The 26,519-nt window shown below is 41.5% G+C and overlaps 1 long non-coding RNA gene across 3 annotated transcripts in view; it reads right to left on the bottom strand.

The window, feature by feature from the left end:
- The window catches only part of LOC106505166 (uncharacterized), a 238,165-nt gene that overhangs the window by 39,977 nt on the left and 171,669 nt on the right, over positions 1 to 26,519 (bottom strand). For 2 of the 3 annotated variants that reach the window (XR_014818032.1, XR_014818033.1), the window contains exons 4-5: positions 20,888 to 20,969; positions 4,824 to 5,364 (exon numbers count right to left, since the gene is read on the bottom strand). This is a non-coding gene — a long non-coding RNA (uncharacterized LOC106505166). Of the gene's footprint in view, positions 1 to 4,823; positions 5,587 to 20,887; positions 20,970 to 26,519 lie in introns of those variants that run through there. The other variant, XR_001299307.3, reaches the window with a different exon arrangement.

The following is a 26,519-nucleotide window of genomic DNA, read 5'->3' as shown; positions in this document are numbered from 1 at the left end:
CTGCTTGCTTACAGTCCTCTCTTTTCTTTGACACTTCTCAATCTTGGGAAGAATAGGTGTTGGGCAAGAAAGGGAATAATCATTTTGAATAGAGATGTCAATCATTACTTCAACAGAGGAACTCAGATTTAGAGGGACTTGGTTTGAAATCCCCACTTTGGTGTTATCTTCCCCAAGTCTTCCAGGCAGCGGGGTGACAACTGCTCTGGCTGCTTCCTGCTGAAATGGGCATAGTCCCACCTCAATTTGGGGAATGGCACCAAGTTAGAAATATTCCTGAGTTCCAAGTCTGGGTCTTGTATGGATGGTTAAGATCTCAATCCCTTGACCATGTTGGTGCCACAGACCCGGTTAGAAGTAGGAGTGACAACTGGAACTTTAATAGCAAAATCTCATTTCCTGAGGAATTCAGGAGAATTAGCCTGAAACCTAGTCTGTAACTGGCACTTTTGGGAGACCAGGTAGCTAGTTGTCTACTTTTATCTAAGTAGGTTTTAACTTCTGATGTTGTTTCAGTATACACATAACAGGAGCTATTGGCCATTATTTATCTCCTATTTTTTTCTGCTAATATCTGATCTAAAGCAATTTCATTGTCTAAAAATTTAATAGTTACAAGAGGATATCTTGAAACCATAAGGTTGCATCTACCTGCTGCCAGGCGGCATCCCAAATCTGACACAGCTCAGAAAACTCAGGTTCCCAGCAAAACAAGAACCTGTCTGAAATCACGTTCATAATGCCACCCTGTTCACATTAATAATGCCTAGACCCCTTGGATGTATGAACCATAGCTACTCCATTTTGACTTTTAATAGTATTTTTCCTTTAATTTTTTTTAATATTTCTTTTTTTTCCACCTTTTCAGTCACAAAGTTCCTGGGCCAGAGATAAAATTGAATCCAAGCCCTATCTGCAACCACTGCCACAGCTGTGGCAACACAAGATCCTTAACCCACTGCACCGGGCTGGGGATTGAATCAGCAAAGCCACAGAGACGAGCTGCAACATTAACCTACTGTGCCACAGCAGGAACTCCTATTATTTTTCCTTAATGGTCAAGGCAGCTATCACTGTTAATGATTTCAGTGCTTTTCCAGATGTGAGGAGATGCAAGAATTGGGCTCATAAGATCTTCTCCTGAAAAATCTAACTGAAGACCTGTTCTATCAGTTTGCGCAGAGCACAGAGTGCCTCACTCCTGATCTCCTCCCTGAGCTCCTTTCAGGAGGTGTTGAGGGTCAGCAGCTGCAGTGGCTCATGATTCAGTCCGGGTGGAGGCAGATGGCAAGTGCCAGTCTCCAGCTCACAGAGCTCCCCCATGGTCACAAATTCGAGCACAGTTTGGGGAGGCATTTCATCCCATGGAAGGCTCATTCCCAAGTCTGGTAAAGATTTCGTTGTGGCCACTTGATGTGTTATTACTGGACTAGACCCTATTAACAGTGGCCAAAAGTCTCTGAACCACCTGTCTTACTAGTCTGGTATGGTCTTGGAAAATATCCCTCTTGTTGCATCTTCCCCTATCTAGAGTTACACTACTACAATCATTGATCTGGTGAAGACCTATATATTTGATCAATTGCTTCAGGTCACCTAAGCCATCATTATTTTTGTTGGCAGCCCATACACACATTTGGTAATACAACAAATAGTCTTAGGAGTTCCTGTCATGGGGCATTGGAAATAAATCTGACTAGGAACCATGAAGTTGCGGGTTCAATCCCTGGCCTCACTCAGAGGGTTAAGGATCCATCATTGCTGTTAGCTGTGGTGTAGGTTGCACATGTGGCGTGGATCTAGCGTTGCTATGACTGCGATGTAGGCTGGCAGCTGCAGCTCTGATGAGACCCATAGCCTGGGAACCACCATATGCCATGGTTGCAACTCTAAAAAGCTGAAAAGAAAAGAAACAATCTTATAAAACGGGTAAAATATAAACAATGTAACTAGTAGTAATTAATAGCGTTGTAAGGAAATTTTTTTGTGTCTTTTTTTTTTTTTTTTTTTTTTTTTTTTTTGCCATTTCTTGGGCCGCTTCCGCAGCATAAGGTGGTTGCCAGGCTAGGGGTCCAATCTGAGCTGTAGCCACCGGCCTACGCCAGAGCCACAGCAATGTGGGATCCACAGCTCATGGCAGCGCCAAATCCTTAAGCCACTGAGCAAGGCCAGGGATTGAACTCGCGACCTCATGGTTCTTAGTCAGATTCGTTAACCACTGAGCCACAACGGGAACTCCAGGACATATTTAAGCCAAGAGCTTCCTATGCCAAACCTGTTTTTGAAGAGGTTGTCAAGACTAGGTTGTGGGTCACTTAAAACATCATAGAGCCCTCAGATTTCAGGAGGCTAATAGCCTGGTTACCATCATTTAAAGTCTGTTGAGTGAATTACACTAAGGCTTCAATAGGGTTGATTATACTCTCCAATCCTAATAAAGGCACAAAAATAGTTGCTAAATGGTCATACCAGTGAAATATAAATCTCTTGAACCATCAGCCTCATACCAATGATAAACCAATTGGGGTCATCTAGTTATGTACATAAACTTGAGTCCAAGGGAATCCTAGAGTACATCTTCTTATCCATCCTGGTGGAAACCAAGGCCATAAATTGGTACCCTAAATCCACTGAATTCCATTAGGTGTGACCCAGTGAATCTCTGACCCTCTGACCCAGTCTATTTCATACCAATCACTATATCTAAGGGTAATAATACCTAGGCATTGTTCATAAGGCACCCAGCCTGATTTCCTAATGTTACTAGGCTGATCATCCTTAGTGTGATTTAATTGTCCCCAACATAGAGGAGGCTTTCAACTTAAATGACCATAACCTGGTGTTAACTGCAAAAATCCATCCCACAACTGTGGAAGGTTCCCTTCTAATAAGCAGGAGGTTACAGTTTTTGACTGAGACTTAGCTCACCGTTCGGAGTCTGAGTGACCCTAAAAGAAAATTCATATTTATGGTCAGGGTCAGAGCAGGTATTATTAATTGGCCAGGTGAGAAAATCCCATATAGTAATAAAATAAATTTCCAAAGGGCTATCCAATCAGAGGCTTGGAGGGGAGAAATCCACCAAGGTAACACAGAAGTACTAGACACAGGTTATTGGCCACAAGCCCAACAACTGGATTGTTTTTTTCAAAGTGGCATAGGATCATGTTCATGATAGGAAAACATTTGATTCATATGCAAAAGTCCAAGAAGGCAAGAAAACACTATGAATCCTACTACTCAGGTCCAGCATCTACTGTCTACTCCTGATGTCATCATCTTCTCATCCTGGTGTAGTTTCTCCTCCACGTGAGCACTGTTTTAAGATGGTTATGAGGTCAGCAGTCCTCTCTATGGACCAGTCCAGTGCAGGGGCCCTTTTTAAAGTGGAAAATAGGAATTCAAGCGTCAATTCTCTTTAGTTTTGCTGCCCGTGAGCTAGTTAAGAGTACCTGGTGAGGGCCTTTCCACCTGGCTTGGAAATAGTTGTATAAGTAATGTCTCTTCCAGCACTCATAATCCACCAGTTGTAGGTCCTGGGGCATCTGATCTTCATCCAGAGATAAATGACTGAGATAAGCTTTAGAAACAAGCTTAGAATGTCCTTTTAGAAGCTCAATTAAACTTTGCTACAATGTAACATAATAGCAAAGAACTATCTGGGAAGTGAGTCTTAGTGAATACAGACCTCAATTAACAGAATTAGATTAATAGGTATCCACTGAAACACCTCCTTCTAAAATTACTCTCATTTGTATCAAATATAACCAATCTAAGACTTATTTACAAATTAAGACTGATCTCAATATACTTGGCCTGATGATACATATAATGGATTACACAGGCTTTTCTAAAAACTGGCTTTGCTAGAACTTTTCTAAAGAATCTCAGACTGAGCTTTTAAAGACCTCTCAGGGCTAGGCCCGTCACACCAGAGGCTTATTAAAGATTTCCATTTTCACATTTAAGTGAATTCCTCCATGTTTAAGTCTCCAAAATACCTTGTGATTCCTGCAGTCCACACATGAGGTGGCCTTTCTAATTTATGTGATGGACTGATGAGAACCTAAGAGTTTCCAATCTCTGGAAAGATCAGGAAGAATGCAAAGAAATGTTTCAATTCTGCTTACAAAGGCATCATTTCTCAAATTGCTCTAAGTCAAAATTAGATGAAGGGAAGAATTTCTTTATACCTGGAAAACACAGATTAAAAGCCAATACTATTTCAGATCAAAACCATAAAAATTACAACCGTATTCACCAGTTCAGTCAGTGCTAGGGCTGCTCTAGATGAGATAAATAGATCCTGAGGCACAGGGAGAAAAAAGCAAATTCTCCTAAAAGGACTTGTTTCCTTAGAGTCAGATTTCTGAAAAGATGTTTTATAGAGCTTGCTCTTCCTCATTGTATTTGCAAAAAGAACCAGTTTTGGAATTTTCCAGTGTTTCCCCTAAACCAATTTTCTCTGGAGTCTAAAACTATTGTGGCCACAGAGTCTTGTAATAAAATATCACGTTTTTCTTAGTCATGGGCTTGTAGTGATAAGTCAACCAGTTTGTCAAAGTCTTTCCTAGGGTATTATCAGATGGAACCGGAGAAGCACTTCCCATTTTGAGTGGAATTAAACGCTTCTTCACAAAACTGAAAGCAAAACCGGAATCCTCACCAGCCAAAGGAAGCCACAGCTCAAACTGGCTTCCAAGTCCCACTAAACCCAGGACCTGAGTTTGAACGGCGCCTTTACAAATAGACTTCCTGGCAAGAGCCTGGAATTCTCAAAAGGACCAGATCCAAGAGGCCTTGGCATGCATGCGGGGACTTACCTAGACACTGGCAGAGGTGGCTCGATGTCCCAGATGTTACTTTTTTCCTTCCCCAAAATAATATCTCCGAGTAGGAGGTTCGGGGCAGTGTGGGCAGAAAGGAGAGAGAGAGAGAAACTTAAGACGAATATGGCCTCGGCAGCTGCTAGGATGGTCTGTCTCCTGTCTTCTGCTCCTATCCTGGAGCTCCCACCACGGAGATGGCAGGCCGGGTATGACTAGGGCATGGTCCTATGGCAGGGATCCCTCTGGAGGCATCTTCCAACCCTCCATTCTCCCAAAGGAGACTGGCATGTAGAGAAACCCAAAATGTCCTATCAAGCCTACGGGCCCCACAAGGCCAGCTGCCCACAAGTCGATCCCGGATAAGCCCCCTAAATTTGTTCCTAAAACTCGGTGCCAAATAGAAACTCAGAGACAAAGTTTGGGGTGAAGGAGAAAAAAACAGCTTTACTGCTTTGCCAGACAAGGCAGCCACAGCAGGCTAATGCCTTCAAGACTGTGCCCTCCTTTGGGGAAGAACCGCGGGGAGTTTCAGAGCCTAAAAGGAGAAAAAAACAGCATCTCAGATAAGGGTCAGGGTTGGGGCAAACACACATTCTTCTTTCTTTCAGGGAATCTTAGTCATCGAAGCTGGTGTCAGGAGATCTCAGCCTGTTCCTGGTGGTGGTCTTCTCCGTGATGGCATCTTAAATGTTCCTAGAATAACAATCCCTGCAAAGAGGGCATGTTGATCAGACACCAGAACAAACCAGGAAGGGTCCTGGAAAACCTCAGGTGTCTATAATCTTTGACCCACACACAATTGTGCTCAGGGAGCCTAAGCTTTAGCTCACAGGTGATTGTGTTTAGAGTGCTATCAATCAAGGGAGAAGCACAAGGAAGGGCTCCAAGCTGTTCAACATTAAAGTACTCATTTCTAAGCTATTCACTTCCCAAAGAAGCACAAGGAAGGTAACTTTTCTCTTAGGTGTAGAAGGTGCCTATAGTATTATGTGTATCCCTTGAGGGGGAACCAGGATCCTGCCCCAAGCCTGCACTATTGTTCTTGACTGTTCCTCCCTTGTCTTTGTATCTCTTCCCTTCCCTGATCAGCAGCTGCCTGAACCCACCCCTTGGAACTCAGGGAAGGCCATGGAGGTGTCGACTTAAAACAAATACATAACCTGAAAGTTGAGAGCTAACTTTTATTTGGGGCAAAATTTGTGTATTCCCTGATATTTTTCAACCAGACCCTGGAATTTTTCAGCATCCCCCCCCAACTCTTCCTGCTGAGAGGGTAGTCCCCCTGGTATATTTCAGCCAGGGCCCCCTCAGTCTCTTTCAACTGGGGTGGGGGGTGGGGCAGGTACCTGTTACACACTGCCAAATAAAACTCAGGATCATCAACCAATACTGCAGGTGATCTGAGATCCAGGAGAGACCTCCCCAGATTTGTCTGGACTCTCCAAGGAGAAGGATAGGACAAGGGGCCTTTGCTGGTACCCAGGCTCCATTTCCATGTAGAGTTCAGGGGAAGGAGAGAAGTTTTCTCGGGGTCCCTTGTGTGGTTGCCATAACTGTCGACTTTAAAAAAATGCACGACCTGAAAGCTGAGATTAAGTTTTCTTTGGGGCAAAATTAGGACTTAAGCCCAGGAGACAGCATCTCAGGTAGCCCTAAGAAGCCTCTCCCAGATGGTGAGGGAGGAGCTAGGATATACAGGGGATTTTGCAACAAAGGGCAGGAGGCAGGAACAAAAGAGGCCTGGGATCCCTGAAATCATTCCTTTGATAGGCACCTCTGCTCTCAGGGCCAGTAGCCTGAGTCTTCACAGCCTGCAGGACTCACCTGCTCTCACCCTGGCAGGCGACTGCATGCACAGATGACCATGACATTCTTTGTTTTATCCTTAACGAGAGAGAGCCCAGGCTTCAGAGAGCTCTGAAATGTCACCCAAAGAGGAAAGGGGGGAAATCCAGGTATGATAAAGGGGAGGGAGGTGCAGCAGCCAGGCACACATTTTACAAAAGTTTGTTGCTCATCTCCTGAAGGTCACTACCAGTCACAAGGAGCAGACATCACCAGGAAGGATTTCAGTGTTTTTCTAGGTATGAGGAGATGTGGGAATTGGGCACATAAAGTCTCCTCCTAAAAATATCTGACTATCTGAAGACCTGTTCTTCCAGTTTTCCCAGAGCACAGAGACCCTCACTCCTGATGTTCACCCTGAGCTCTGATCAGGGGATGCTGTGGGTCGGCAGCTGCAGTGGCTCATGATTTAATCCATGTAGAGGCTGATGGCAAGTGCCCAACTTCAGTTCATAGAGGCTAAATTAGGCCCAAAAAAACAAGAAATTGAAGACACAGAAAGGTTTTTGTGCCCAGGGGACCCCAGGGCTGTTTGGTTTCATAAAGACTACATAATAGTACAATGAATGCTTGTGACATGATACTAAATAATTAAACAAGGTTTATAATTACTTGACTTCAGTAGAATATAAAAAGGAAATACTGAGAGTTCCCCTGTGGCTCAGGGGAAATGAACCCGACTGGTATCCATGAGGATCCAGGTTTGATCCCTGTCCCTGCTCAGTGGTTAATGATCTGGTGTTGCTGTGATCTGTGGTGTAGGGTGTAGACATGGCTCAGATCTGGTGTTGCTGTGGCTGTGGCATAGGTCGGCAGCTATAGCTCCTATTTGACCCCTAGCCTTGGAGCTTCCATATGCTGCAGGTGCAGTCCTAAAAAGACTAAATAAATAAATAAGTAAAAAGGAAATACCTGTATTGGTATTGGTAAAGCCAACTATCTGAACTGCATTAGCATTTTTAATCAGAGATAATGTCAGACAGCTTATATCTGCACAGATTTTGGCTTCTCCAAGACCCTGGTATCTAACTTAAAGGCATTTTTCTGTCAGGATTCAATACAGGAAGCAGAAGCACTGGGAGAATAAGGGATATATTATGGGGTTGGAGTTTATGGAACTCTGGTTGCTGGTGGAGGTATCTAGGCAGGACTTCATATCTCTGTATCTGATGTTGTCCTGGAGTCTACGGAATAGACAGCCATGGAAGGACAATGCCGAGTAGATGAGAACAAGGACAAACTCGAACTCTAAAGGATAAAGAAACACCTGAGGACAACCCGAACCCAAGTCCCTTGGAATGGGTTTCTTGTTACCTGCACTAAAGACTTGTAACTGATAAAAGCAGATCAATCATGGCGCTGGGACAGGTCTGATCTTTTGGTAGATACCCAGCCCTGATTTATCCAACTGAATGATTGACAGTCCACTCCAGAGACCAAAGGAGCAGGACTGGGGTAAACCTGGGAGGACTAAAGGAATTAAAAAGAGATGTGGGGGTCAAGGGAGAGAAAACAAGAAAAGTCACATTAAAAACTGGGAATTTAGGGAGTTCCCTTGTGGTGTAGCAGGTTAAGGATCTGGCATTGTCATTGCTATGGTATGGGTTTGATCCCTGGCCCAGGAACTTCCACATGCTGTAGGCATACCCCCACCCCTGCCAAAAAAAAATTGGGAATTTAGCAACTTTGAGGGTCCAGAAAGGAAACTCTTCATGTCTATGAAGGAACTTGGGAACTTGAGCTGAATGGAGTACAGAAGCCACCCTCCAGCCTCTACCGTCTGTGCCTTCTGTACAGGTTCTAAAGTAGAGCAGAAACTTGCCCCTTGGGGAAAGGAGCTTTATGTGTTCTTGTAGGCTCCATCTGTGTTTGGGGCTCACTAGTGAAGGCATGGTACTAGGGTGACCCATGGTGTGGACAGCCAAGGCAAAGCGTTTTCAAGGCTGGCTACTACTACACTGTCCATACCTCCCATTTATAACTGCGTGAAAATCTGCAGACACGGAAACCAAGAAAACCAAGATTGTGTGTCTATAATGCCTGCATGTGTTTTTGAAAAATGCCATTAGTCAGTCTTTTATGGACATAATACACAATTTCATATGACTGATTTTTTTCTCTGCCAAGTTCACCAGTTAATAATAATGACCTATTGCTGTACCTAGAAAGTAAAGGCTGGAGTCCCCATCGTGGCTCAGTGGTTAACGAATCTGACTAGGAACCATGAGGTTGTGGGTTCGATCCCTGGCCTTGCTCGGTAGGTCAAGTATCCTGCGTTGCTGTGAGCTGTGGTGTAGGTTGCAGACGCAGCTCGGATCCCGCGTTGCTGTGGCTCTGGCATAGGCCAGCAGCTACGGCTCTGATTTAGACCCCTAGCCTGGGAATCTCCATATGCCACGGGAGCGGCCCTAGAAAAGGCAAAAAGACAAAAAAAAAAAAAAAAAAAAAGAAAGAAAGAAAGAAAATGAAGGTAATCTTGTAATAATTTCCCCCTGAAATGCACTTCCTTTCCCTCCACCACCCTCCCCAGTGTATCTGTCCCTCAAATCCCTTAATAGAATGTTCTATTGCAAATACACCATTGTTGGGAGAAGAAAGGGAATGGCCAGCCCCCAAAGCTCTTTGTCTCTGAATCCCAGGCTTATATCTGTCTGGTCCTCTGAGAAGTAAACATGATTTGTAAGTAAAAGCCACCCCAAGGCTCACATAGATTCACAATTTACCTCTACAGTTTTCATGTTATCTTGTTATCTGGGTGTTGCCTTGAGGCCCTTGAAAATAACACTTAAGAAGATTCACATTTTTCACATCTAAAGTAAGTTTGTTATTCCTTTTTTTTCACACCCCACCTTGTTGGAAAAGGAGTAGTGTCAGCTTGTAATAATACAACAGAGTTGAAGAAAGAAACAAGTGCATCGGGATTAAGAGATAACCATGGGGAAAAGTAAGATGCTGAAAAGGTAAGGAGAGCACCCACAGTGCATTTTTAACATCTTAAGAAACTGAGCTGTTCAGGTGACTCATAGCTCCCCAGCTTCCAAAAATGGAGAAGGGATTATTATCACTAAGATTTATTCTTTATAGTTGCTCAGGGGATGTTTTTTAAAAGTGTCCATAGCCAGATGAATGGATCATCAGGGAAATGCAAATCAAAGCCACAAGGAGATATCACCTCACACCTGTCAGAATGGCTGTCATCAAAAAGAATACAAATAAAAATGTGGCCGGTATGGAGAAAAGGGAACCCTTGTATAGGTAATTGGGAATGTAAATTGATGCAGCCGCTGTGGAAAACAGTAAGGAAGCTTCTCAAAAAACTAAAACTAGAACTGCCGGATGACCCAGCAATTCCACTACTGGGTATACTGAAAAAAAAAAAACAACAAAAACTCTGATTGTATAAAAAGATACATGCACCCAATGTTCACAGCAATTTTGTGTGTGTGTGTGTGTGTGTGTGTGTGTGTATGTCTTTTTAGGGCCACTCCCATGGCATATGGAAGTTCCCAGGCTAGGGGTCAAGTCAGAGCCACAGCTGTAGGCCTGTATCACAGCCACAGCGATGTGGGATCTGAGCCACATCTGCGACCTACACCACAGCTCATGGCAGTGCCGGATCCTTAAGTGAATGAGACCAGGGATCAAACCCGCATCCTCATGGATACTAGTCATATTCATTTCTGCTGTGCCACAAGGGGAACTCCTGTTCACAGCAATATTATTTATAATTGCCAGCAACTGCAAAGAAGCAATCTAGATGCCCATCAGCAGATGAATGGATTAGAAGATGTAGTATGTTTATAGATCTATATATATATATACATATACACAATGGAACACTACTCAGCCATTAAAAAAGAATGAAATTTTGCCATTTGCAACAACATGGATGGACTTGGAAGGTATTACACTGAGATAAGTCATACAGAGAAATACAAATACTGTATGATATCACTTACATGTGGAATCTAAAAAATACAACAAACTAGTGAATATAACAGAAAAGAAACAGACTTGCAAATATAGAAAACAAACTAGCAGTTACCAGCAGGGAAAAGGAAGAAGGGAGGGGCAAGATAGGTGTAGGTGATTAAGAAATACAAAACACTATATATAAAATAAGCCACAAGGACATACTGTACAACACAGGGAATATAGCCAATATTTTATAATAACCATAAATGGAGTGTAGTCTTTAAAATTGTGAATTACTATACTATACACCTATAACATATATAATATTGTACATCAACTATATTTCAATAAAAAATAAACTAAATAAATATAAAAAGAATGACTGCTTCAAATAGTAAAACAAAATATTTTAAAAATTAAAAAAATTTAAAAAGTGTCCACTGACAGATGAATGGACAGAGAAAATGTGATATACACATACAATGGCATATTATTCAGCCTTAAAATAGAAGGAAATCCTGCCATTTGCGACAACACAGTTAAACCTGGAGGACATTGGGCTGTGCGAAATCAACCAATCCCAGAAGGACAACCACCCCACGATTCCATTGGTATGAAGCTTCTAAAATGGTCCACGTCCTAGAGCAGAAAATAGAAGGTGGCTGTCAGGGGCTGGGGAAGAGAATAAGTTTCAGTCACGCTAGGACAGCATGGACTGTTAAGAGTGCTGAGTCTGGCATATAGAATGTGGATGATCCATAAGGTACGAATAGAAATAAAGTCGCTGGGTCTTGGGCGTGAATAGAATCTTCGTTTTCATATATTTTTACAGAAATCAGTGCCCTCAAAATAAGAGTTAAAGCAATATATTAGCAGAAGTCAGTATGATCAGGAGATATTATGCAGCTTTTACGCTGATCCAAGAACCCTCAATATTCATTCAGTGTGAATTTTTTTTAAAGGTGAAATAAGATTTTAATATAATAAGGTTGCAACTGGATAATTACAAGGCTATAGTTCCATGTACACTAGTCTGCACATGAGGATAGCCTGGCTGGCTATTCCTAAGTCATACACATATATATTTTTTAATGTTGGTTTGCCTTGCTTTACAACTTTATTGAGATATAATTGATGTAAATAAATTATCCCTATTTAAAGTACTATTTGCTGAGTTTTGATGTAATAAACCCCCATGAAACCATCTCTACAGTCAAGTTAATGAGTGTTTTTATCACCTTTAAAAGTTTTGCTCACCTTTTTTACACTCTTGCATTATCCTTGTCTTTTATCTGCCTGTTTCCACTCTGTAGCAAATAATTTACTTTTCAGAATCACGTTCTTTGTGGCACAGTGGATAGTTATTATTTACCTTTTAAACTGAGATTGATGAGGAGTTCGCATTGTGGCTCAGAGGGATAGGGACCTGACATAGCCTCCGTGAAAATGTTAGGTTCAATCTCTGGCCTTGCTCAGTGGGTTAATGATCTGGTGTTGCTGCAAACTGTGGCAGAGATTGCAGATGCGGCTCAGATCCGGCGTTGCTCTTGCTGTGGCTGTGGCATAGGATGGCAGCTGCAGCTCCAATTTGACCCCTAACCCAGAAATTTCCATGTGCCATAACAATAAAAAATTTTTAAATAAAATAAACTGTGGTTGATGACACTTTATATGTAACATAAAAGAAATTTCCTCTTAAGCAGAAAACATAGACTCTACAAGCGAATTAGTCTGTTTCTAAGGTGGGCTAAGATGACTAGAGAACTAGCCAGTCATCTCTTATCTCTCTGCACCGAAGTGAAACACTCAAAATGAAAAGGAGGTGAGCAGGTGTTGGGGGATGATACCCCTTCAGTATGAGGAAACTACATAGAGGAAAAAAACCCCAAAGTGTAAAATGCTAGGGCAGGAGCCAGTCCATAATCACACCATAAAAGTGGCTAATAGTTTAAAATATGCTAGGCATTGGTAAGGATCAAAACAAAAGAGAAAAAAAAAGAAGAATGAAGGGAAGGGGAAGAAAAAGGAGGAGGAAAAAAATGAGGAAAGGAGACAAAAAAAAAAAAAAGAGAGAGAGAGAGAGAGAGAGATAAGAATAACAGGGGGAAAAAAAGACAATAGGAAGAAAACCTGAACAGATATTTCTCCAAAGAAGATACACAGATGGCCAATATACAGGTAACAAATGCTGGAAAGGGTGTGGAGAAAAGGGAACCCTCCTATACTATTGATTGGAATGTAAACTGTTACAACCACTATGGAAAAAGAGTATGGAGGTACCTCAGAAAACTAAATATAGAACTACCATATGACCCAGCAATCCCACTCTTGGGCATATAACCGGATAAAACTTTCCTTGAAAAAGACACATGCACCCCTATGTTCACTGCAGCACTATTCACAATAGCCAAGACACGGAAACAACCTAAATGTCCATCGACGGATGAATGCATTAAGAAGCTGTGGTATATATACATAATGGAATACTACTCAGCCATAAAAAAGAAATAAAATAATCCCATTTGCAGCAACATGGATGGAACTAAGTGAAGTAAGTCAGAAAGAAAAAGACAAATACAATTTGATATCACTTATATCTGGAACCTAATATATATCTATAGAAAAGAAACAAGCTCATGGACTTGAAGAGCAGACTTGTGGTTGCCAAGGAGGAGGCGGAGGGAGAGTAAGTGATATGGACTGGGATTTTGGAGTTAGTAGAGGCAAACTATTAAATTTGGAGTTGATAAGCAACAAGATCCAGCTGTATGGCACAGGGAACGATATCTAGTCACTTGCAATGGAATATGATGGAGGATAATGTGAGAAAAAGAATGTGTGTATATATATATGTATGTATAACTGGGTCACTTTGCTGATAGCAGAAATTGACAGAATACTGTAAATCAACTGTAATAGAAAAAATAAAAATCTTAAAAAAAAAGACAAAGAAAATGCAGCAGTAGGGCTTTTGGGTAAAAGATGTGCATAGAGTGACTTCTGTGGTAGAGAAACCAAAGAAAGTCTTGTAAACAAAAAATGTTGGATCAAGTCATTGGTCACTGAAGTCACCCACCAATGGTGTGCCCTGAGGGGATTTCAGGATGGAAAAAACAGGAAGCATTCTGTGCTGCTGGATATACTGCTTCCTCAACAATGATGATGCTTTTCTGAGGAAGAGTTTCAAGGACCTCTGATTCTTGAATCTTCCTATACATGAAAAGCACTAAAATTATTATTTTGATATATGTTTTCTGTGATTAGCAGTAATCTTTTACCAAGATGTTTGCTTAACTATATTCCAGCCAAAAAAAAAAATCATATATATCCTGGTTTCTCCCCTACCTTTTTGAGCAGTTCCTCAGAGCTACGTGTCTCCTGGCTGGGGTCCTCAATAAGATCCCCAAATAAAACTGAAACTCAATGCTCTTACACTGTGCATTTTCCTTCAGTGGATAGTCGTGAAATAGACATCCGCAGTCAGGGGCAGCCAGTGACACTGCAGCAGGGAAGAGAGCATTAGAAACGGGGGTGACGGCTGTAATGAGACTCCTTTACCACTTCTGCCCATAAGCAGAGCTGGAGGCAGAGAAAAACTCTCCCTACTCAGGAAAAAGGAGCTATTTTTATCAAGTTAAATGAGCCTAAACCTGCAGGGCTAAACTGACAGATGAATATTGTTAATTGGAGCAGTTTCTTCAGTGCAGCAAAGAGTTTCCAATCAGGTTAGCAATTCATCTGCCACACAAACATTGATCTATTAATGAAAATGATGAAGTGTCAGAATCTTTGTTAATGATGAGCTCATACTCCAGTGCCCCTTTCACTCCCCCAGTAAAGGAGCCCTAAATTAGTGATGCCACTGTGACCTCCTTTCCAGGCCATTCTTTACATGGTGACTATTCAGATGGTGATTCCCCTCCCCGCCCCCAAGAAATTCTACATTTAGATGTCAAATCAAGCTGCTCTAATCACCTTACTGTGATTTCCCCTTCATCAACAGATTTTCAAGGAGTTTCTGATTTAAAGTAACCAGGCATCTCTGCTGGGTGCATCTTATTCTGAAAAGCAAGGAGGGAAAAAAAAAAAAAAGAGGAGAAATATATCTCTTAAAAAAAAAACAAAACAACAACACTTTATTTTACATGGTAATGAATTTGACAAATGCATATTCACAGGTACCACAACCACATTAAGATACAGAGCCTTGGAAACAAAAAGTTTCATTGTTTCCCTTTGCAGCAACCCCTTCCCCAGATCCCAGTCATAAACAATCACGAATTTGCTGTCACTATAGATTTGTGTTGATTTTTCCGGAAGTTTATATAAAGGAAGTAGTATAATGGTTTTTAAAAAGCTCAGCTTGTGGCTCTGGCGTAGGTCGGCAGCTACAGCTCCCATTAGACCCCTAGCCTGGGAACCTCTATATGCCTCAGGAGCGGCCCTACGAAAGGCAAAAAGACAAAAAAAAAAGAAAAAAGAAAAAAAAAAAAAGAAAAGCTCAGCTTAATGTTTCTGAGATTCAGTCCATGTTGTATGAATATAGAAGATACTTCATTCTTCTTCGTTGTTGCATAGTATTCTATTACATGAATATACCTTGTGTTCATCCATGGACATTTGGATTATTTTATGTTTTAAACTATTATGAATAAAGCTACTATGAACATTAGCATCCAAAAGTTTTTGTGGACATGTTCTCAAATCTCTTGGGTAAATACCTGGGGACGGGAGTTCCTGCTGTGGCTCAGAGGAAAGGAATCTGACTAGTATCCATGAGGATGCAGATTGGATTCCTGGCCTCACTCAATGGGTTAAGGATCTGGCGTTGCCATGAGCTGTGGTGTAGGTTGCAGATGTGACTCAGATCCTTGTTGCTGTGGCTGTGGCACAGGCCAGTGGGCAATAGCTCTAATTCAACCCCTAGCCTAGGAACCTCCATACACCACAGGTACAGCCCTAAAAAGACAAAAATAAAAAATAAATACCTAGGGATGGAATTGCTGTGTCACATAGTTAGAGTACTTTTAATTTTATAAGAAACTGCCAACTCTTTTCCAAGCTGGCTGACCACTTCACATTTCCATCAGTGATGTGTAAGGTTTCTGGTTGCCCCAAACCAGAGCCAATGGAATAGTTGTAAAGTTATATCTCATTATGGTTTTAATTATATTTTCCTGATGACTAGTAATGTTGAATATTTTTTATGTGTTTGTTAGCCATTAAGTTCTTTAGTAAAGTATTTATTAAAATCTTTTTGCCCATTTTTTTTTAAAATAGGATTGTGTTATTGATTTTGAGAATTCTTTGTTCTTGACACAAATCTCACATCTCCTTTGTCCATTCATTCATTGGTTATTTCTACATGTTAGCTATTGTTGCTAATGCTGTAATAAACACAGGAGTGCAGATACCATTTCGATATCCTGCTTTTCATTTACTTTGGGTAGACACCCAAAACTAGATTGCTACATCCCCACTAGTGTACAGGGTTCCCTTTTCTCCACATCCTTACCAGCACTTCACTTGTTACGTCTCATCTTTATGATGGGAGCCATTCTAACAGGTGTGAGATGATAGCTCACTTAGGTTTTGATTGGCATTTCCCTGATGATTAGTGATGTGGAGCATCTTTTCACATACCTGTACAGCTTCTTTGAAAAAAGATCTATACAGTTCTTCTGGCCATTTTTTAATCAGGCTGTTCATTTTTTGTTATTGAGTTATAAACAGTCCATTGTGTTTTAAAGAATATTAAAAAGAGTAAAAAATACATATTTATTGTTCTTGACAATCTTCATCACTTCATATAGATCAATTTCCACCTGGTATATCATTTTCTTCAGTGCAAAGAATCTCTTGAGATGAGAATTGCTGGCAGTGAATCATCTGGGCTGCCTATGTGCCTGAAAAGTCTTCATTTTGTCTTCAGTTTTGAGGGAAATTTTTGCTGGATATAAAATTCTTGGTTGACAGTGTTTGGAGTTTTGATGCTGTTCCACTGTCTTCTGGTTCACATGCAGATATCCACAGTCTTTCTTATTTTTGTCCCCTTATACACAATGCCTGTTCCCTAGCAACTGGCTATGCCTCAGATGTCTCTCATTCATTTTTTTAACAATTTGACTGTAGCATAACTATGGTATAGTTTTCTATAGCTGTTTAGTCTGCTCAGAGTTTGTTGAGATTCTTGGATCTGTGGCTTTGTAGTTTTAATCAAATGTGGATATTTTTCAGTTATAATTTTTAAAATTATTTTTCTGGTCTTCATTTTATGAGAATGAAATTACACAGTGACTCCTTGATATTACTTCATAGGAAACTGAGACTCATTTTTTTTTCTTTTTATTCTCTCTGTACTACCTTTTGGATAGTATGTATTCAAATTCATTGCTATTGTCTTTTGTAGTTCTTAATCTATTTTCATTGGTTTCAGTAAAAATTTCATTTTAAATATTGCATTTTTAAATTTTTAGTTTCTTTTAAAATATATTTTGCATATCTCTCCTCATGATCTCACCTTTTCCTTTGAATATTTAGTGTATTTAGAAAACATGTTTTAAAGTCCTTGTCTGTTAATTTTATTACAACTGTCTTTCCTGGATCTTTGATATAATTTTGTCCAAATTATAAATTACATTTACTACTTCTTTATATATGTAGTCATTTGGTGGGGGGGCAGTACTTGCAGCACATGGCAATTCCTGGGCCAGGGATCAAATCCATGCCACAGCAGCAACTTGAGCCACTGCAGTGACAATGTCAGATCCTTAACCCACTGTGCCACCAGCAACTCTTGTCTAGTCATTTTTTATTGGAAGCTAAGCTTTGTGATTAGTGTGACATTGAGTGCTAGATGTTGCTGCCTTTAAAGAGTTCTGGATTTTGTTCTCTACAAAAATTACTTGAGAATCAGCTTGATTTTTTTTTTTTTTTTTTTTTTTGGAGGTTTTAAAGCTGTATTAGGGCAAATCTGGCACTGCTTTTACTTCAGGGGTAGTTTCCCTCCTCTACTAAACTGTGACCTTTCAGGGAACTCTACTGAACATTCCAGTTGTTTACTCAACTCTGACTGGTTGAAAGCTGAACACCTCCCAGCTCTGTGTGATAGCATACAAATCCCATGCTGTTCTTTTTCTCAGCCACACAGAATTTTACTCTTTTGCGTGACCTACTTAGAATTCCACAGTGCAAAGATGACCTCATGCATATACCTGGAACTCTTTTTCTACAAACCCCTCTCCCCTCTGGTACTTCACACTGCAAATTCAAGTCACCTCAACCCATATAGGCTCTGATCTGTTTCCTCAACTCAGTGAGACCATGATCTTCTCAAGTGTCTCCTGCCTGAATGCTGTCCTGAAAATGCCTCCAGGCAGAAAGCCAGAGTAATGGCTGGCTTTCTTTGTTTCTCTTTCCACTAAGCTATCAGCTCTATATTGCTTATCCTCCAGTGTCTCAAAACAGTTTTCTAGCTGTTTATGGCAGGACAGCAAGTGCCAGTTCCTTCTGTGAACTGGAGCTTGGCACTTGCCATCAGCCTCTACATGGATTAAATCATGAGCCACTGCAGCTGCCGACCCACAGCATCCCCTGATCAGAGCTCAAGGTGAACATCAGGAGTGAGGGTCTCTGTGCTCTGGGAAAACTGGAAGAACAGGTCTTCAGATAGTCAGATATTTTTAGGAGGAGACTTTATGTGCCCAATTCCCACATCTCCTCATACCTAGAAAAACACTGAAATCCTTCCTGGTGATGTCTGCTCCTTGTGACTGGTAGTGACCTTCAGGAGATGAGCAACAAACTTTTGTAAAATGTGTGCCTGGCTGCTGCACCTCCCTCCCCTTTATCATACCTGGATTTCCCCCCTTTCCTCTTTGGGTGACATTTCAGAGCTCTCTGAAGCCTGGGCTCTCTCTCGTTAAGGATAAAACAAAGAATGTCATGGTCATCTGTGCATGCAGTCGCCTGCCAGGGTGAGAGCAGGTGAGTCCTGCAGGCTGTGAAGACTCAGGCTACTGGCCCTGAGAGCAGAGGTGCCTATCAAAGGAATGATTTCAGGGATCCCAGGCCTCTTTTGTTCCTGCCTCCTGCCCTTTGTTGCAAAATCCCCTGTATATCCTAGCTCCTCCCTCACCATCTGGGAGAGGCTTCTTAGGGCTACCTGAGATGCTGTCTCCTGGGCTTAAGTCCTAACTTTGCCCCAAAGAAAACTTAATTCTCAGCTTTCAGGTTGTGCATTTTTATATGCTGACACTTCCATCATGTCTTGAGTGAAATGTTCCTTTTAAAAAGGTGGCGTTGAGTTACATAATTAAGAATCCAGCAGATAGAGTCAAATGGTAATTGATTGTGCTTTTTTCAGTCGTGCCATAGAGCCAGAGTTGGTTTTATCCCACAGTTTTATGTAACCACAAGTGGAACCCCAGCCAATCCTCTTCTTCCATTAAAAATTCCCCCATTTGGGGATAGAGAAACCAGGCCTAGACATTTCAGTAAAAGTTAAAGATATTTACTCTATTGGAAATTTGCATTTAGAGTATTTTTTTTACATGATTAGGCAATTCTGTTCTGTCATAATGTGAAATTGTCACTAAGAATAGATTTTTTTGTTGTTGTTCTATTTTACAATGGACAGGGGAGTGCTAATCACTAACAGAGTTATAAAGAACTGTCTTTCTTCTCTACCTTTGCCTTTCTCCTTTCCATTTGATTAATCATTAATAAATATTTTGAGATACAACTCAAGTCCATTTCTTCATGGAGTTTTACCCAATTATTTCATCCCAGTTTAAGTTATGATAAAGCTAAATGACTGCCGGAAAAGAGACCATGCAACACAGCACCCTGAAGGATATGGAAGTTTCTCACTTAGCTGACAGTTTCTGGGTAAGCAAGGCAGCGTCTTCAAGGTTCCTCTCAAAAGTCATTGGCTGTCACACTTAGAGGCATCCCTTCCAGGGTCAAAGCTGGATTTCTGCCACTTTCTGTTCTAGAACAGCCAGTTGGAGGGGAGAGTACATGGCAGAAGAGAGCACATCCATATGGCTTAAGTCCTAAACACACATTTCATTGGTGAGAATGTGGCCTAGGGCCACACCTAACTAACCACATGTCACCACAGGCTAAACAGGGAATCTAGCTGGAGAGCTGTGGCCTGGCTACATTAATATTTATGAAAGGAAGAGTTTATTTTGGTGGACAATTAGCAGTCTCCTCATTTCCTTCTTTCCTCTCTGCACTCAGCCTCATTTCAGATCTGGCATAGCAGCATCTCTGTGAATCAGATGAGTACAAGCAGTTGTTCAAAGTGGGAGGGTCCATGTAACAAACTTTTTAGCCACAAAAAGATTGGTAATTCTGACTCTTGCTTGGTGGTTTTCATCACTTTTTTTTTTTTTTGTCTTTTGTTTTTTGTAACTTTTTAGGGCGGCACCCAAAGCATATGGATGTTCCCAAGCCATGGGTCGAATTGGAGCTACAGCTGCTGGCCTACACCACAGCCACAGCAATTCAGGATCAGAGCCACGTCTGCAACCTACACCACAGCTCACAGCAATGCCGGATCTTTAACCTACTGAGCGAGGCCCGGGATCGAACCCGCATTCTCATGGATACATGGTTCATTAACCTTTGAGCCACAATGATGGGCACTCCCTTCATCACTTCTTTAGATGAAGATGCATGTTCCCTGGCTCTATGAATGAGACTTCCTCCAGCCTAATTGTCATGAAGGCAGACAGTAGAGATGCATGGTGTTATTTACACATCATCACCATAGCTTTGGGGATAGACAGACCACGTTCAAATCTTGGTTTCATCATTTCCAAGTTTTGTGACTTTAGGCATGTTTCTTCTCTGAATCTCCTTGTTTTTTCTGAGGGGAGCTGGTGTTTAGGGTCACACCTGCAGCACATGTTAGTTGTCAGGTTAGGGGTTGAATTGGAGCTGCGGCTTACAGCCTACACCACAGCCACAGCAACACCAGACCTGAGCCGCACCTGCAATCTATGCTGCAGCTTTCAGCAACACCAGATCCTTAACCCACTGAGCCACAAGGGGAACTTCTGAGCCTCAGGATTTTTAAATGAATGTAACAATATCCATATTTCAGATTATGGTAAGGATTAAATAACATCTATAAACACCTAACAGAGTACTTGAGCACACAGTCGGAGGGCGACAAATTGCCCTTTGGGGTAAGAGTCTCTCTCTCTCTCTCTCTCTTTTTTTTTTTGGAGAAATAAAATATTGTCTGGAGGGATCCACAAACTAACATTACATAGTGGTTACAGTACCTGTCTGGGAATCTCCTTACTAATCTGAATTCTGCCACAACATACTGTTTGGCCTTGAGCAAGTCCCTCCGTCTGCTTGGGCCTGAAAAACAAATAATAATCATAACTGTTACTTATAAGAACTTACTGTACCAAGCACTATACACTCATTTTGACATGAATTCATTATAGTTTTGCAATCAAAGTTAAAAGGACTTAAGCAACTTGTCTAAGGTTTCCAGGCAAAGGAGCAGTGGTTTTAATCCAAATCTGTTTTACTCAAAACTCTTTGTTCTTCTCCAAATGGGTAGGTCAGACAAGCTTATCTTTCAGGTTAGATAAAGCTCTAAAATTCAATGACTTTATGAATTTGGGTCAAGGAAAGATCAAAGCAGAAGACAGTTGCCTGGAAGACGCCACAATGCAAGCTATTTTTTGGAATAGGGCAAACACATTTGCAGCTCAACTGTGCCTTTTAGCACATGGTCTGATATACAAGGTCTAAAATGACGTCCTCGAAAAGCTGTTCTCTTTCTCTTGCACTCACTGGTCAGGATGCTTAAAGACAAGGAAGAATTCCATGGCAGGTCCAAGGTTTCAGAATTTCCCTAACCGAACGCACCCATTAATTACCTCTCCAGCCTTCTGGTGTGGAACCTCTTCTCTTTATTCCTTATTGCATCCCTTTGCTTTCTAGGTCATCACCTGTCTCCTTTATTAGCCTGCTTTTCCCCTGGGGAAAGGTCCATACTTTAAAATGTCTTCTCCAAGACATGTCTTCTGTTGTGGGTTTGTGTTTGCAAGCATCTTCCTACGCTGTGGTCCATTTCAGAAATCCTTGCTGTCCACTGACTACCTTGGCATTGTCCCTCATTTCCAAGTTATAGCTCTTGGTTTTATTTTAATGTGCAATTTAGTAAATATTTCACCATAGAAATTTGCGGGGGGACCCAACAATGGTAACCATGCCCCACATCCAGTTGTGTTACATGTCACAAACTGAAGCTTAGTTTGTGCTAAGCTAAGACAGCTTGCTACACTATCATTTATTTCACTCTCATATTACCATGTATCTGAATGTGCTTTACAACCTTTACCCCATCTAATCCTCCTAAGAACTGTAGACGTGATCTTATTATCTGGTCTTTGGAATAGCTTGCCTTCTTTTTCTCCATTATGAATCTGATGACTATCTTTAAATACCTATTTCTAAGCTACCAAAGTTTTGTTTTTCATTTACCTTTCATTTTGTTTTTCATTTACCTTTAAATACCTATTTCTAAGCTACCAAAGTTTTGTTTTTCATTTACCTTATTAAATTGTTGTAAACCCAGCTGGTACACAACCAAATTGGTTTAAACCCCATAGTAACAGCATTAAGGAAAACAACAGAAAAATAGGCAACAAACTAAAGTTGTCCTTAAGTCAGAATTCAAAACCTAAAATAAAATAAAGGCAGAGCTAACATGGGGCTCTGGCTCTTAAGTTACTCCTTTGCTTATTTAAGCAGTATTTCTGACCCAGTCCCAGAAACATGGTGACAGGTGAGTAGTGTGATGGCATGAATGCCTGAGGGCATGTGTTTACTTGAGAGCCATCATGCAGGAGTCAGTCTGTAAGCTCTTAAACATCTCAAAATTCACATGCGTCTCCCATCATGCCTCCCTGATTATATCTGTGTGTGTTTGACATTAGTGGATAAACACCCAAGGAAAGAGGGATCACTTGCACTCACTGCATTCATTAAAGCCACCATTTGGAGGGCCTCCTGTTCAGAGATCCTTCAACTCAAAATCCAGTCTTGGGAGGGCACATGCCATGGGTGTGGAACATCCTGTGTCAACAAGGGGACAGCTCCGGAGTTCCCTTCATGACTCAGCGGTTAACAAACCCAACTAGGATCCATGAAGATGTGGGTTCGATCCCTGGCCTCTCTCATTGGGTTAAGGATCCGGTGTTACCATGAGCTGTGGTATAGGTCACAAATGTGGCTTGGATCCCACTTTGCTGTGGCTGAGGACCGGTACCTGTAGCTCCTATTAGACCTCCAGCCTGGGAACTTCCATATGCTGCCAGTACGGCCCTAAAAAGCAAAAACAAACAAACAAACCAAGGGGACAGCACTCCTCCTCATTGTAACACCATGGCTTGACATCTCAGCTTAGGCACGTCTGCTGGATACCACTGCATATTTTGGTGGTGAAGAAATGGGCACAGTGTTTTCTCACTGTAGTATTTTATGACATATTTTTACTTCTAGCATCTAAAGATGGGGGCTCTTGTTCATGGTTGCCGCCACTGAATCAAAGATTAAAATAATGGAGCAGTCACTTAAACACTGAGCAGAAAAACACATATGCAGGTAAAAGTTCAATTGGTAGGGCAACACAGCAATTATGAACAGTGTAGGATGAGAGGTAACTAAATCAGCATAGCCTGGTGGACTTTCCTTCAGAGCCTGAGGTTTTCGGGAAGGGTACAAATGGTAAGGGAAAGAAACCCATCTTCTTTGATTTAAAAAAAATTATCTACTATTTATATTTCTACCTACCTATCTAATTTCACCTAAGATCTGAACCAACTTGAAATAATATGAATAACATTCAAAATTAAATAGAAAAACAGAGGCCAACTGGAGGTAGAAGAGCTATGGATAAAAGAAAAAGATGGAGTCAGGTTAAAGACTGAGACAAACATCCAAATATCTTAGAGAATATGGAAAAGTTATGCCAGTTTATCAGCAAAAGGAAATTTTGAATTTTTTTATGTTAGTGAAATGACTTTCGGAAAGCCTCTCCATCCACTAAGGATGGAGGCTGGTTGCTTCCAGCTCCCTAACGTGGCATCTAAACCATATAAGACCAATGATTCAAAATCAGAACTGAAATTTAAAACATGCTAAGACACTGTGATACTCATTCTCCAGAGGGTTCTTGTATACGTTAGGTTAAGAATCATTGATTTACATGATTTTCTGAACATCTTGAAATTGTATATGAAGCACACACTTAGCTTGCTGTCTCTGTGTCAAATTATTTGTAAGAGCCAAGCGGCATTCATTTTTATTAATAATTATCAACTCTGACTATAGATGAGTTAATGGTATGTCCTAGGGAGTTCCCGTCGTGGAACAGCAGAAATGAATCTGACTAGGAAACATGAGCTTGTGGGTTCGATCCCTGACCTCACTCAATGGGTTAAGGATCAGGCGTTGCCATGAGCTGTGGTGTAGGTTGCAGATGTGGCTCGGATCCTGTATTGCTGTGGCCATAGTGTAAGCCGGCAGCTATAGCTCTGATTTGACCCCTAGCCTGGGAACCTCCATGAGCCGCAGGTGTGGATCTAAAAAGCAAACAAAAAACAAAAACCAAAACCAAAACCAAAAGGTATGTCCCAGGAAAAGAGCAAATCAAATAGGCCAAAATATACACAGTATTTGGTAATTTCCTTAATTAATTTATAAATCATGTCAGTAGGTGTGACTAAAATAGCAGTTTGGGTTTTTTTTTTTTTCACCACTTCACATACACTTTTAATCATAAAAAGAGGTCAGTCTCACTGCTGTCTGAGTCCACGTGTCCCCTCCCAGCATGAGTAAATGAGAACAAATGTTTCTAGAGCAGCGTCCCAGGCAGCAGGAGAAAAGACGCAGCTCCATTTGGATGTTCTGTGCAGGTGAGCTCTAATTTTAGTCTCTCTGTCTATATGTGTGAGGTGGGAGGATATAAGACAATCGTGCACAAAGAAAAAGCACCCCATTAAAACAGACGTAGCAGGTTTCCGATGCAGCCAGGATCTCCTGCTAGGTCTCACTTTAAGGTATTGGGTGCATGAGTGATATACAGTCATATAGTCAAGGATGTAGTGGCTCTCAAGTAACCTGAGTGGGGGTTGGTAGCTGTGGTGCTGCTGCAGCACCCAGGGAGCGTGTTAAAAATACAGACCCTAGGGACTCTCAGAGATTCTGTCCAATGGGGCCCAGGATCCAGCATTTTATGCTTGTTACTTCTGCTCTCCTTCCTGATTATTTCCCCCCAAGTATGTATTATGACTTGATTTCTCTCTCTCTTTTTTTTTTTTTTGTCTTTTGTCCTTTTAGGGCCACATGCTCAGCATATGGAGGTTCCTAGGCTGGGGGTCCAATTGGAGCTGTAACTACCGGCCTACACCACAGCCACAGCAACACAGGATCTGAACCTCGTCTGCAACCTACACCACAGCTCACAGCAATGCCATATCTTAACCCAATGAGCAAGGCCAGGGATTGAACCCAAAACCTCATGGTTCCTAGTCGGACTCGTTTCTGCTGCGCCACAGTGGGAACTCCTGACTTGATGTCTTAAAGAATATTACCAATGGATTTCCAAAGTTCGGAGAACATTAGAGTAAATTTTAAAATTCAAGATTCTTTTCAACTGGTAAATTCACAGGTATGGAGTTCAACAACAGATGTATGGAGCTGTTTAAGTTGGGGAAAATCCAGTCATCTCACTAGAAATAACATGTAGAAGTGCAGTCTGCACTCTCAAAGATCCCCCTCCCCCCCCCTTTTTTTTGATCTTCAGTTGTTTCCTGGAGCATAAAATAAAATGAAAACTCCAATTACTCAATCTGAGTCCAGTGACAACTGGCTTCCCACCTCTGGTTTGTCCTATGATGTGGTTTTTTTTTTTTTTTTTTTTTTCGTTCGCTTTTTGGGTCCCCACCTGTGGCATATGGACGTTCCCAGGCGAGGGGTCAAATCAGAGCTACAGCTGCCGGCCTATGCTCACTGAGCGAAGCCAGGGATCAAACCCACGTCTTCATGGATACTTAGTTGGGTTCACAACCTGCTGAGCCATAAAGGGAATTCCCTTTATGGCACTTTTTTAATAAAGCTGCTTAATGAGAAATCCGAATATATTTTCTGTAGGCAGAAATTCGTTTCCTTTCAGCTTTGTGAGATGACTCAACGAAAGAAACTGTGTAGCGTACAGAAGAGTTAAGTAGCTCACAGATAAATATCGGTGTGATGGATGCCTCACTGCAGGCTGAAGAGAATTTTTGCAGACCCAGTGGTTTTAAAAGGCATTTACTGTGCTGTGTGTAACTCTCTGTAATTATATCAAAGAGTTGTCCTTTTGCTTTGTTTCTAACAGAAGCTCATTGTCAAATCAATGTCAGCCCTCAAACTTACAATGCATTGGCTAAGGAGTCAGCGAGAATAGCCCTTTTTAAGGGTTTTTATGTTGGAGAAAGAATCAGGAACCCACACTGCTTGGACCCCCCTGGGGGCACATAGGCTACTTTGGGTCCAGACTTTGGTATTTGCAGTTGATGACATTTACTTAGAACCCAAAAGCACGTGCTGTACTCCTGACCTTATAAATGGTGACATATCTTCTGTTCTCTAGTACTACAGTAACTACGGTAACTCACCCATGAAAATTAAATACTGGTTTGTGGTTATAATTACAGGCACAAGCCTAAGGCTGCAGAGCTTAAAACTGAGTTGAATCAAATGAAATTGCCATTCTGGGAAACCAGAAATGGTTGGAAATCGGAGCCAAGGAATCTTCAATTCAGATGGGGCCTGCCCACACTGGAGCGTGGCCCTGCTCCAACCCCAGACGGCCTGGCCCCTAAGTCAGCTGCTAACCTTGTTGAATGTTGT

The sequence above is a fragment of the Sus scrofa genome, chromosome 10, assembly GCF_054392235.1.
Source record: "Sus scrofa isolate SSC_HxYL_T2T_F1_AM1 chromosome 10, Sscrofa_HxYL_maternal_Yorkshire_Landrace_v2.0, whole genome shotgun sequence".
NCBI lineage: Eukaryota > Metazoa > Chordata > Mammalia > Artiodactyla > Suidae > Sus > Sus scrofa.
The sequence above is the reverse complement of the archived record's forward strand: the minus strand, read 5'-3'. Positions and strand labels throughout refer to the sequence as shown.